The sequence below is a fragment of the Spermophilus citellus genome, assembly GCF_964194105.1.
Source record: "Spermophilus citellus genome assembly, chromosome: 12".
Classification (NCBI taxonomy): Eukaryota; Metazoa; Chordata; class Mammalia; order Rodentia; family Sciuridae; genus Spermophilus; species Spermophilus citellus.
The window spans coordinates 87,072,045-87,083,805 of record NC_138198.1 but is presented as its reverse complement, the minus strand read 5'-3'; the positions used below and the strand labels follow the sequence as shown (position 1 = coordinate 87,083,805).

Below are 11,761 nucleotides of genomic sequence, written 5' to 3'. Positions count from 1 at the left end.
GAAGAAATTTATTATTTTTTCCAAGTGAAATGAAACAGTGTCATAATGTTTTTCCCTGCTACCCCCCAATGGGCTTCTAGGTGGCCCAATTAAAAACAAATAATTATTTGAGAATAGAAGGTGTATTTCCTCTGTCTAGCTTACCCTTTGATCCTGTTTCATGGATGTTAATCCTTGCTCCCAAGTCAGGACTGGAGCTAAGCTGAGCATGCGTGGAGTGCTCCTGAAATACCAAGAAGGCTCTACCATAAGTATTTTATACCAGTTTGTACTTAGCCCCATGGAGCTCCTGTTTGTTTTTACATATTTTTTTCTGTATTATTTCTGTTTCAAAAAGTAATAGTCTATATACAGCTAAAAACATTTTTTTAAAAAATTAATAGCCAAGTTTTATACAACACAGTGAAACTCATTTCCTCCTCAGTGGCTCAGCCTGCAGTAATATGAGGTAAAAGATTAGTTCTGAGTTATTTTGAAAGAAAATCTCCTGGCCAAGGGAGAGGTTTTTAAAATCTCTCTGTGTGTTGAAGTGAAAGATATAAAAGAAGATCTCACAGGATGTTTGTGGTTGTCTCAGAATTCTCAGAGAAAGCATTTTGAATATGACCATCATTATATAGTTCTGAAACATAACCGCATGTGGCATAATACTGTGACTGTCTTAGTGAAGATTTATTTGATTAGATTGCGCACACGAGAGCTAGGCAGATATTTATACCATCTGCAGTAATCTTGAGAACATGTGGAAAGCTGGCAATAGAGGCAAACCATTGGTCCTGTAGGGTAATTATCACTTGTAAATACTTCTCCAGAGCTGGCCGGTATCAAAGTATCCTTATTCTCTTCACTGTTGTTATTCTTTGACAAGCCATCTCAAATCTCATGGGCAAGCAGTCAGACAGGCTGGACAGAATTCTCTCAGTTAGCCAAAGAACAGAAACAAAAGGGAAAGTAGCATATGCACACTTTTCAATACATTCAGGAACTTTTGTAGTTATCTCAAATTCCAAACCACTTGAAAGGACGGAGGTTAAAATAGAACAGCAATTGTCTTCAGAGCCAGGACTGCAACCAGAATAGTCAGGACCTACTATATTTGGCTCAGGGAAGTCACGCCAAGTCTATTCAGATACCTGAGAGAGATGTTTTCTGAGTGATATTTCTCCAGGGAACCAGGCAAAGTTACAAAGACAAAGAACACGCACATGCTCCAGGCATGTTTAAATTAGAACTTTGTACATAGTTTCAACTAGTTCCTTTTGCTTCAAAAAGGAATTTACTTTTGGTATGGGGATTGAACTCAGGGGCACTTAACCACTGAGTCAAATCCTCAGCCCTATTTTGTATTTGATTAATAGACAGGGTCTCACTGAGTTGCTTAGCACCTCGCTTTTGCTGAGGCTGGCTTTGAACGTGCGATCCTCCTGCCTCAGCCTCCTGAGCTGCTGGGATTACTACAGGCATGCACCACTGCACCCAGATAGGAATTTATTTTGATTTAGAAATGAAGGTGAGTATGACTCTGTATTAACAGTGGCTTTATTCATTCATTCATTATTTATTCATATTGAAGATCGTGAAGTAGGTGTTGTGGGAATATGAATTGTGACAGATAAATTTCCCATCCTTGGGGATTTTACAAAATTAGCAACTTGGAGATAAAAAGATTATTTGGTAATGTGAAGAATTCTAAGAAATAGGCCAACTGTTAATTTCAGGTACATGGTGGTTAAAATAGGAAAAGAGAGCAATGAGTTCATGGTAATGGCTGGTATCTCATCATAGCTCCTGGAGACTTTATGGAACTTGATACCATAATTCCGAGTGGGGTATCAAGCTAGGTGTGTTTCATGGAGTTCTGAAGTTTGTAGATACTTTCTTCTTATTTTCTGACGCAGCAACATGATTCTCTATATAGCGTCAGCATTTTATGAAGGTGGGAAAAGTTAGAAAGATTTGATATTTATCTTTTTTTGACATATTACCCATAAAAGCATCACCATCATATCTAGTTGGGAGAGCGTTTGGTATAAACGAACAAAGCAGTTTACAACCCAGTGCTCAATCACGGTAGTGAAATGAAGCTTGTGACAGTCTCTGTGATAGGCCTCATATTTCCACTCACTTCATTTTCTTTTCTGACTTATAACTAATAAAGGATCTTCTACTAAATTATATAGACATTCTTTGTATGATCCTTTCTTCTATGGAAGTGAGTCTAAAGGATGCTAATTCTATAGCAAGACAAAGTTGGAGGTTATAAACAAAATAATGAAGTCATCTTTTGGTTAGAGAGATGCAGTTAAAGATCCAGAACAAAAGAAAGAATGGCAGATATGTCTGAAGTTGACAACACTTGACAGGAAGAGCATTCACAGTCTTGTGGGAGAAGACTGACTATAAGGTCTCATTGGCAGCCAGTGAAAAAGTTGGGCTCAGACTTAAAGTCTTACCAGGAAGAATCTAGGAATTCAAACTATTGGCATTGTGGCAAGATAACTACCAGTTCTGGGGATTAAACAAGGGTTAAGATTGACCACAAGATTTGTATATTAAGTTATTCTAAACTGACTTCTGTGATTAAACTGAGAACTCTATTTGCTTAAATGTACTTAGTGTGTATTTTTTAAGAATACTTGAAACCAGAACAAATAATAAAAAGGAAATAACAATAGATACATTGAAAGAAAAAATATTCCTCATTAAAAGGGACCCAAATATACTCATTGAAAAATGCTTACATCCAAACTGGCGAGGAAAAAGAAAACAGACACTCATACCTTGACAAACTATGATACTCTTGTTTATTTACTTTTACAATTAGGAGGAAAAAGAAAAATACCTTGTAAAGAAAATGTCTGGGGGGAAAAAATCCCTCAAAGGAATAAAATCAGAATTGATTGAGACATCAAGGAAAATTAGGACTATTCTGCTAAAAGTCTAGGAGGAGAAAAGTTGATTCATGAGCAATTTACATCCAGCAATTTGGATGTGAAAACGGAGGCAAAGCCTTCTTTTAGGCAATTTTTTTTTTTTTTTGTACTGGGGATTGAACTTAGGGGCACTCAACCACTGAGCCACATCCCTGGCCCTATTTTGTATTTGATTTAGAGACAGGGTTTCACTGAGTTGCTTAGCACCTCGCCTTTGCTGAGGCTGGCTTTGAATTTGTGATCTCCTGTCTCAGCCTCCCCAGCTGCTGGGATCACAGGCGTGTGGTACTGTGCCTAGCTCTGTTAGGCAATTTTCTTAGAAAATTACTTTAAGGCATCATAGTCAAAGAACAGAAGAATCCAAAGTAAAACTTCAGAGTCATAGCAGAAATGATTTTGTCACTAAAATAAGTTAAAAATAAAATTGGGCTAAATATAAAAAATGGTCCTTGTAAAATGCTGAACAGTTTAGATTATATTAATAAAAGGAATATAAGGAAATTATTCAAAATTAAATATATTATAAGTATTTAGATTTATATTGACAGTATTAAAAACTTGTTTTATACTTGACTTCTAGAATGAAAAATGCATACTTTTGAGGAACTTAAAGATGTGCTCTTGCAGAAGTTTTAGAAAAACTAAAACAGTATACATATTTCAGTATCTTTAGATGATAACATAAATCTCTGAACAAAACCTATGTAATGTATACCACCAAACTATTAAATAAAAAAGGTCTACATGAAGAAAACAGAGAGCAAAAAATAACATATCAGAATTAAATTAACATGCCAAATAAATAGTTTTAACTATTAGTCAAGCGTCCCCAAAGAGACCCACCTATAAGTTATATATAGAGGAGAAGATTGGTTATAAGGGGTTGGCTCACATGATTATGGAAGCTGAGGAGTCCCATGATCTACTATCTGCTTGTGAAAGCCTAAGGAATCTGGTGTAGGTTCATTCCTTGCCCAAAGAATTACGAATCACAGGAGTCAAAGAGGAAAGCTCCTTTCCAAGTAGAAGCCTTGAAAACTAGAGCATCAGTGTCCAAAGGCAGAAGAATGAGATATCCCAGCTCAACAGAGAGCAAAGTCACTTTTCCTCTGCCTTTTCCTTCTACTCAGGACCTCAAGGGATTAGGTGATTCCCCCCTGCATTGGTGAGGGCTGATCTCCTTTACTCAGTTCATCAATTCAAATGCTAATCTCTTCTAGAAACACCCTGACATACCCAGAAATATTGTTTTAGTAGCTATCTGGGCATTCCTTAACCAAGTCAAGTTAGATGCATAAAATTAACTATCAGATTGGATAAAAAATAAAGTCTGAGTTTGCAGCTCCTTACAAGAGATGGCAATAAAATAAAATACTGCAAAAACCATTAGCAATATAAGACCTGGGAAAGAGCTATTAGATAATATGAAGAGAAACTAACTAATTGGTTAGTTGGTTTATTTATATCTGAATAAAAAATATTATTTATAAGAAAGTAACCAAGAATCTTTCTCCATTTAGGTTGACCTCATTCATAGGTATAGACAGGTTAGAAGCAAGAGAAACCCATTTTATTTATAAGAATACCTGCGATAATGCTTATTTCCTGACTGTATTTGTAAATCAAGATCATTTCAGATGTATTCTATTGAGGGGAAAGGAACCTAGAACTGCTGACAGAATCTAAAAAATATCAGTTACTTCATTCTGGGAGTTTTTAATCTTTGAGGCACATGCATTTTCAAACCATTATAAATGGTTGAGGATTTGCATACCCACATACACACACATACCCACAATGCTTTGGACACTTCAATGTAAAAATTTTAAAAAAATGAAAAAAAACACATTTATCCACAGTTTCTTAACAGCATCATCTTTTGCTTCACATTCATTCCCTGTAAGAGCTACTCTTCCTAATTTAAACAGTCTAAAGAAACTTTGACAGCTTCGCATGCAATTTCTCCATAGAGATACAAATGACATGTTTTTTTCTTCTTTCTGCCTATTGCTGCTTTTTAATAGGAACAAATGATTAAAAGCAAAGCTATTATCAACACAGAGATACGCAAACCCAAAGATGACAAGAAGCAGTGGTAATTATCCTTTTTATAAAGGGCTTATGAATTAGATAATACATACAGGAATAGGGGCATTTTTAATTGGAATTAGTGCTCTCATTCCAGAGCTAGAGACATACCAGTGTTGCTGACTAAGTGAATTTTAATTCTAAATGAGCCAAGTCAGGCAGATGGACAGGTGCAGCTGACCATTCATTTCATCCTTAGTGAGGGGAAAGGACAAGGTATCAGGGAGCGGGGGGAAAGAATAAACAATAAAGGATTGTAGGATTCTTTTAGTCTCTAGGACAAAAAAACTCTCTGCCCACTTAATTTTCCAGACCAATAGAGGGTGTGCTAGGACTTTTGAAAGTAAATCCTTATGTCTTTTAAAAATATCTCTTCTCATGAGCATGAAATACTCTGTTTCACAAGCGCAACTCTGTGACTGGTTTTGAGTAGCAAATTTTCAATGTATGCAGGTGGGTGGCCTGCAGTTTGGTAGTTTAAAAAATGTGATTGAATTGGGTCACCCACCTGAACTTTGAGTTATCCTCACTGGCTGGGAAATAGATCCAGTGTATTTCATTTGGCAACACATCCTCCACTGTCTCCCACCTAGAACCCCACTAAAAATGCCTAGAATTTATCCTCCCGTATTTCCTCCACATAAAAGGTTTTCATTGTTATTGCCTTTTTTTTAATACAACATTTACAGACGATTTTTTTTTTTTTTTTTTTTTTTTTTGCTTTTCCCACTTGAAAATATCTCCTGGAATGTTCTCAAAGACAAATTGCTGTAGCTCAGATTCATTCTTTTTAGTAGCTGTATATTATTCCCTATGGATATACTGGAATTATTCAACCAATCTCCTTTGAATAGTTTTATTTTCACCTGGGATTTTCCTTCGAGGAGATTCATTACCAAGAATGAAACTGCTGGCTCAAAAGGTATCCCAATTATCAATTGTATGAAATGTTGCTGGATTTATTTCTACACCTCATATACTCACCAGCTATTTTCTTGCATTTTCATCTAACATGTGAACTCTTAGTCTCCTATTTTTGCTTTTCTAATGGGTATTTACAGATGTTAGACTCTTTTAGTTTACATTTCTCTAATTTTGACTATGAGTATTTTATATGTTTTCAGCCAGCAGGATTCCTTTTTGTAAATAGCTTTTCATGTTCCATTAATTTGCCTTCTAGTCAATATAAGACATAGCTTGGTATGTTTTAAATATCAGTCCTGTGGCTATATGCTTTGCCAAATTTTTCAAAATATATTTTTTTATTTATCAGCTTTGCTGGTTATATTTTTCTCCCATATCTATATTGTCTTTTATATTTTTTCTGGGTATTTGAGCTGAAGAAAAATATTTCTTTAGGTTTTCTTGCATGAAATTTATCATTTTATCTTTGCACAAAAATTTATTCCGAAATGATATTTATATTAATTCCAATTTTTTTTTCTTTCAGATGAATGACCAAGTATGAATGACCAAGTGTGAATTTGATATGCTACTTGTTTCATAAATTGCACTTAATAAATAAACATATGATATGTGACTAATGGGGTATACTTCTGGATATTTTATTAATTTTTTTTTTTTTTAGGGGAGGAAAAATTTATTTAGGGGTTAATGGTTTCAGAGGTCTCAGTCCATAGACGGTCAGCTCCATTCCTTAGGGCTCGAGATAAAGCTGAACATATGGTAGAAGAGTATGGCAGAGGGAAGTGGCTTGCATGATGCTTAGGAAACAGAGAGACTCTACTTGCCAGTTACAAAATATATACCCCAAAGGCATGCCCCCAATGTCCCACCTCCTCCAGCTATACCTTACAGGCCTTTAGTTACCACTCAGTTAATCCCTGTCAGAGGATTAATTCACTGATTGGGTTAAGGCTCTCATAACCCAATCATTTCTTTTAAACTTTCTTGAATTGTCTCACACATGAGTTTTTGTGGGACACATCACATCCAAACCATAACAAGAAGTTTCCCTTCTAAACCTCAGAAACTAATGCTCATTATTAATTTTTTGATGAGGGTACTAGGGATTGAACTCAGGGGCACTCAACCAATGAGCCACATCCCCAGCGCTATTTGTATTTGATTTAGAGACAGGGTCTACACTGAGTTGCTCAGCACCTTACTGTTGCTGAGGCTGGTTTTGAACCCAGTATCCTCCTGTCTCAGCCTCCTAAGCCACTGGGATTACAGGTGTGCACAGATGCATATTTTAGGCCAACTTTTATTATGTATTTCTACTTCTGTGGGTTATGAACAAATAAAGAAACCTGTTCTATATGAAGTTATGCTCATTGTTAGGGTTTCCTTTGTGATCAAACAGACAATTTGGTAAATGTTCCATAGACAGCCCCCAAATTCTCTGCAGCTATTAATCTAATTTACTGTTGTTATTAGTACATTCTTTTAAATCTTCATTATTTTTTATTTTCTGATGAAATAAAATTTCTCACTAAACTACAATGCAAACCTTGCATTATAATGGTTCTTGCCTCATCTGCTTAGTTGTGATGGTAAGTGACACATACCTGTTGGGAGCTTCATATCTTCTTTATATGCATATCTTTGTCTTTACATAATGCTTCTTTGTTTATATAGTGTCTTTGACCCAAATTCCACTTTGAGTGATATTAATATTATCTGTTCTGTTTTCTCTTCAAGTTTTTTTTTTTTTTTTTTTTTTTACCCTTTGCTGAGGAAGAACCCAGGACAAGACAACTGTTCTACCACCGAGCTACATCCCTACCTATTTTTATTTTATTTTGAGGCAGAATCTCACTAAAAGTTACTTCAGCTGGTATTGTACTTGGAATCCTCCTGCCTCAGCCTCCTGAGTAGCTGGGATTGCAGGTGTATACCATTCCACAGGCTTATCACTGTTCTGATTTTAACCTTCTTAGCAATCTGTCTTAGCATGGGAGACACCAGTTGGTTCACATTTAGTGTCATGACTAATGATATTATTGATTCAATACCTCCTATCTTTTTATATTTTATATTCCCTCTTTGTTTTGTGGGTTCAATGATTTTTGTTATTTCACCCCTTGTAAAATTACTTTCCTGCTCCATTAATAATTGTTTTTTATGTTTTTTTAACCAGGAACAAATTTCTCTACTAATATTGAGAAACTTTTACTCATCAAAATGTTATTTTTGCCTCAATTTCCACCTGCAAGTTTTTATTTTTTTAGGCAGAGTTTAATACTTTCAATTCCAGGACTATCAAATTTATTGATTGACCATTTATTGTAATTTGATCTATGTGTCTATTTGTTTTTCACTTACTACATCTGTACTAACAGAATTTCTCTTCTAGTAGGTCCTTAAGTTTCTGGGACATTCACATCAACCATACCCCATAGTTTTAATCCTCCAATAGATATTTAATCTAATGTTTAATAGTAATTTCTCTGTAGCCTTTCATAATTTTGCCTTTCTCTCTTTCCATATTCTACTGTCTTTTTCTCATTGTTTTTTTTTAATGAGTTTTCTTTCATTTCTAAATTCATGAATTCACTTGGACTGCCAAAAAAATTATCTAACATTCTCTTCTGCTCCCTGTAATAGTTATTTTTATACTATTTCTGAGCATTTGAGTCAAGAGTGGTACATATTTCCTAATCAGTGACATTTTTCTCCCCCAAATAATGAATTTTTTTATCTTTCATTCTGTTTTCTAACAAGGAGTCATCTCTCCAAATTCAGTGTTTGTCAAAAGGCAGAATGTGTGCATTTTTCTTATCTGTTTGAATATCAGTCCAATTCTCCTCTCAAACCTATAGCTGAGAATGTGATCAATGGCTACATCATTTCCTGGGTCTAACAAGAGTTATTTCTGGGCTGTGTGAGGTCAAATATGGTTTGTTCATTCTTAAGGGTAACTGTGACCTTGTTATCAATAAAGGGATGGGAAAGATGCAGTCAGCAGTCAGCAAGGCCAGAAGGAAGGATCTGGTGCTCTTCCTATTTAGGAGAAGGAGTGCCAGTATTCACTCCTTCGTCCCCTTAATAGTTTTCTGAAAGTTGTCTCTCTGATGGTATATATATCATTAGGGAAGTTCCAATAGTGACAGCTAGGGGAGGGCAGAGGCACGGTGGTTTTGGTGTATTCTGATTGGCCCAGAATTCACATTTCTCCCAAAGGCAGAGAAAGTAGGGAGGATCTGGAGGTCCTTCTCAGGCTCCTTCAGTAGGTATAGCATGAACGGCCACTCAGCACAGTTTGACTTAAGTCTCAGTCTACCAGTAGGCTGACAGGCCATGATAGTTTCTTAGCAGTAATCGTGAGTTGTGTGTGTTATTTAAACGGTTCTTACAGAAACGTTAGTGAGAAATTAGGAGAAACTGCGTGAGTCTTGAGGGCCAAAGGCCATCTGAACTACCAGTTAGATCTGAATTTCTGTTCTTTATCCGAATCTCCACTCCTTGGTTCTACCAACTACAAATTCTTTCCAGCAGATTTATATTTTCCTCTGTGCCATTTTTCTTTTTCTTTTTTTAAAAAAACAAAAGACCTGAAATTTTATATCATTAAAATGAGCAAAGAAATGACAAGTCTATACAAACAAACCTTCTAGTAACATCTTACACCTCTCTTCTCTCTGTGAAAATTTTTTCTGAAGAGAATTTTATAGTTATTACTTCTTTATCTGCGATTCCCACCATTTCCTGATTTACTCACGTTTGCCATTTTTTTGTCCTCTTTAATAGAATTACAATTTGCTTGTTCAAATGACATTCTAGTGCTCCCCAACTCTATGCAGTATTTAATTTCAATGATTAGTGTCTTATCCTCTTTCTTCCTGAGATGAGACCAGATGTATCTGGGTTTGATAGTTGGATGATAGAATTATTCAAATTTGGCTCTCTATGAAGACATACATTTTTACCAATAATGTAAATATTGTAAATAATGTAATGTTATGCAAATAATGTATGCTTTCTTTCTGAGTGTCAGATTCCTGATATATAAGTAGGATGGGCTAGATTATGCTACAGTAACAAACACTCCCCAAATCTGAGTAGCTTCAGTGAAACATACCCCCTCATTTTACCTGTCTGCCACAGTTTGTCTAGGGTCTCTGCCTATAGTAGTACTCAAGTACCCACAAAGACACATAGAGGAAGCATTTATCACTTGCTCCCAATTAGGAAGCCAAAGGGAGACTTCTACCAAGATGGACATACATCGTTGACATTCACATTTTGTTAGCTAAAGTTAGTCATATGACTGTGTTTGATTTTAACTGGGAGCACTGTCTATTCAAAAACAGGAAATGTTTGTTGAACAGCACTAATGGCTACCACAGTATAGAGTTTATATGGGAACCAAATGAAGATATGTTTGCTCCAACTTAAACACTTTATGGCTCCTATTTTGAGATAGGATTCCAAAATCTGGGGCTTTTGCTTTCCCTTTGCTTCCTTCCAATTTTCTCAGGTTTGCAACCTGAGTCCCTTCCATAACTTCCACCCACTCTCTGTCCTTTCAAAATCTGCAAGTCAAGCAAGAAATGGCCCCTCTCTGGGCCTCTTAACCAGCACAGTTATATGTCACTTAACAACCAGGAGATATTCTCAGAAATGTGTCCTTCAGTGATTTCATTATTCTGAAAACTTTAGAGACTATATTAAATACATCTAGGCTGTGGGGCAAGTGTGTATATTACATAGCCTATTGCTCCTAGGGCCATGAGGAACAGAACAAAACACGATTAAGTGAAGTACAAGAAAATATGATGCAACCAAGTGTTGTAGTAAACAAGAGATGTATGAGGCTTCTGCAGGTGTAACATGGCATACTGTTTGACAGAAAATGTTCAGGAAATGAGGAGAAGGAGTATAGTCTAAAATAAAAATATAGAGTATAGTAAATACATAAAGCATTATCATAGTCACTAATTGTCATCATCAGGTACTATGCACTCTACAAAACTGTATGTGTATGCATTTATACAACTGGCTGCATTGTCAGTTTGGTTGCACCAGCATCACCACAAACATGGGCATTTCAGGGTACCATGATGCTGTGATGACTAATGAAATTAGACAACAGGAATTTTTCAGCTCCTGTATAATCTTATGGGACCACCATTGTGTATTTGGTCCATTGTTGACTAAAACATTGTGATTCTGTGTGTGACCATATATTCCTGTGTGTGATCATATATCCCTGACAAAATTCACCATCCCACCATTTTTGTCCTTTTAATGTGCTATTTGCTTTACATAAGGGGTCACCATCATCCTAGCTACTCAGATTGCATGGTCATGTAAACTTACACTTGAACTTCCTCCTTAACTTAGTAGCCCACTTCTCAATTCTAGTTATTTTTCTTCAACCTCTTCCTAATTCATTCAATCCTTTAATCCCTGTCCTCACTTAGACTCAGATTAACTCACAGAAATGAACAAGTCAACAAAAACTAAAACCCCAAACCAAACATGCTACCAAAACTCTCCTACTGTTCCCCATTGTTATGACTGGTTAGAAGGAGACACTGAGGGTGAAGTAGTTAGGAGAATACAAAATAATCCATGTAATGTAGGACAGGCCCAAACCACAGAAGTGTCATTGAGAAAGAAAGAGGTGTATGAGAGAAATTGTCAATAGATAGACTCTGTAGCACTCAAAGATATATTGAATCAAAGCAGAATTATTCATATTTGGCTCTCTATTGAAATAATTCAGGAAGTTTTCAAAAACTATAGACTCTATCTTCTGAGATATGTTTTCA

The 11,761-nt window shown here is 35.9% G+C and overlaps 1 long non-coding RNA gene across 1 annotated transcript; it reads left to right on the top strand.

The window, feature by feature from the left end:
• The first annotated feature begins 1,165 nt into the window (after positions 1 to 1,165).
• On the top strand, positions 1,166 to 6,561 carry LOC308631913. The gene is made up of 2 exons (XR_014018385.1): positions 1,166 to 1,510; positions 6,472 to 6,561. It is a non-coding gene; the product is annotated as an uncharacterized lncRNA (long non-coding RNA).
• The last annotated feature ends 5,200 nt before the right edge of the window (positions 6,562 to 11,761 follow it).